Raw genomic sequence first — 2,774 nt, forward strand, 5'->3', positions numbered from 1 at the left:
TATAAATAGAAAGTTTAATCCTTGTTGAACAAACGTATTGATTTCATTAAAAAATGTCCTTGTTGTCAATTTTAAAGGTAAGTAAATGATGACAGAATCATTTTAAGGCGAACTATTGCTTTAAATGCTCATTAAACACACACACATACACATACACACACACACACTGCATTAACCTCTTAGTTTATCTCCAGCACTGAGGGACATTGTGAATTAGAACATTGTGAGAAATTGGTTTCAGGTCCTTGTCTCTGCAGTGTGATTATTAAAGGGTTAGTTCACCCAAAAATGAAAATTAGTGAAAAGTGAAAAAAGCGAAAATGAAAAGTGTTTATTACGTTTGAAATATGGATATTTTTCTGACAAAAATGCATGGATTTGCTACAGGAGGCCTTTATTCATGCCCCTGAGCCGTGTGAGGCACGCTTTATCTATGCCCAGGTAAATACAGTTTTCCATTCTATGGCACCTTTAAAACAGTACATATTAAAAAATTATTTTATATAAAATAGACTTTAAAATATAAAAATATTTAAATATTTACAAATTTTACTTATTTTATTTCAGCTAGATGCCAAGGCAACATTTCTTATTTTTGTTTGAAGTACCAAAGTAAATAAAACTAAATAAACCAAAAATAAAAACTAATACAACTGAGAAAAAAAAATAAAAATAAAAAAATTTAAATGAAGTTAAAATGAAAACAGGAAATCTAAAAATAAAATAGTATATCAATGTTAAAATAACTATGTTTAATTAACTGATGTTAAAGAAATAATGCGAGAAAAACCAGCTCAATGGCTAGTGAAGCATGTTCATAGCTAGTAAATGTAGTCATTGACCGGCAGGTGCAATAATGTCATTCTGTAGTGTGGTTTTACCATAGCATGTCCTGATGTTTTAGTGTTACGTTCTCTCTCTGTGCTGTTGGAGGTCATTCTTCACTCGTGACCCTCATGTAAACAGAATGATTCTTACCTGTTTTCGTCCCTGTCTACTCTACCTGAGCGGATCTAAAAATAAACTCCTCCTTCACCTCTCTCTCACACAGGCGCACATGTACATGACCGGCACGGCTGACCTCTGAGCCCTGCAGTGACGGAGGGAGAAAATGAGTGATCAGCAGATGACTGTGTAAGAGAGAGAAGAAGAAATGAAAGGATCCTGTGGTGCTAATGGCCTCTGATTGGCTGATTCCGCTGCTATTGATTTCCAATAGTTCAGATCAGAGAGAGCCCAAAGCACACACACACACGGAAAATATAATTATCACAGGATTAGAAACACACGTGTGTGATCTGAAGGAGACCAGAGGTCAAGATTTGGCTGGTTAGCAATGTCCCTGCTGGTGGATGCCGTAATGACACGGTTTTGTGGGGAAAAAGAAGCTTTTTCCATTGACGACCATGCATTTTGAGCAAAAAATATTAAAACCTAAATTTAAGATTTGCGTATTTTAATTGCATGTAAAATTTCCATGAGTTTGGATTGAACATTTTTTTAACATAAACAAACTAATAAATCTAATGTGATGCATATTTGTCAGTCATACATAAATGAAATAATCTCAAAAAAATTATAATAATAGTTTATTACTGTAAACTGTAATGCAAATGAGTGGAAATTGTATATGCAATTCATATGCATAAATCTTGAATTTAGGCCTAAATATTTTTGAGTGCATTATGACGAAGTTTATGATTATGACAAAGAATGTTTTTGTTGTTGTTGTTGCTGACTTGGACCAGTAAGAAACTACCTAGCAACCACCCAGAGCACCCTAGCAACCAGCAATATGCTAAAATAATAAAATATCTGTATTTAAAAAATCTAGCTTGTATTTTGAAGCAATGAAACTTAAATGCAACTTAAAATTCAGACATAAGAAAAGCAGACATAAAGTATTTGCCTTTATGAGTCCTGCACATTAAGAAATGAATTTTAAATGTCACATCTGGTGACATGTTTGTCAGAAAGCTCAGAATTACGGCATTCATCTGTGAGTGCTGAGATGCATGTGATGGCACAGTAATAATGGAGTTCTTTTGTGTCTGTGTCAGTTTTGCAGGGTTTGTGTGTCTCAAGGTCTCTGAGAGTGTTGATTAGACATCTCTACCTTAAAGCAATAGTTCAGAAAATGAAAACTCTTTATTTACCTTCACTTTGTTCCAAACCCGTATGACTGTCTTTCTTCTGTGGACCACGAAAGGAGATGTGCTTACAATTAAAAATCATACAACAAACAAATGAATGGTAATGTACACTCTCAAGCTAAAAGACAAAACATACCATAAAAACACCATAAAAGTATCATACAGATAGTTCATATGACACTTAGAAACATATTTTGTTAATTGAAATAAAGCTGAAATAAAATAACGCAAGACAAAATGTCAAATTTTAAAATAACATATTTGTATAAATATCAAATATATAAATATGGTAACTTTAAAAATTTAAAATGTTGCCTTGGCAAGTAACTGAAAGCATTTTAAGCCGAACTAAACGTAAATGAATAAAAAGTAAAACTGGTATAAAACTGAAATATAAATAAATTATATCTAAATAGTAATATTTAAAAAGAAAAATGCTAATAAAATGACAAAAGCACATAACAAAATGACTAAAAATTAAAAGAAAAAAGAAAACTAATATAAAATATATTAAAAAATGTCAAAATATAAATAAAAACTATAATAGCATCTAAATGATAATAATAGTAAAAAAAAAAAAATGTTCTGAAGGCATATGAATACCACAGCTTTCAAATCTCA

Source organism: Sinocyclocheilus anshuiensis, unplaced genomic scaffold (genome assembly GCF_001515605.1).
Source record: "Sinocyclocheilus anshuiensis isolate Anshui unplaced genomic scaffold, SAMN03320099.WGS_v1.1 scaffold1075, whole genome shotgun sequence".
Taxonomy (NCBI): Eukaryota; Metazoa; Chordata; class Actinopteri; order Cypriniformes; family Cyprinidae; genus Sinocyclocheilus; species Sinocyclocheilus anshuiensis.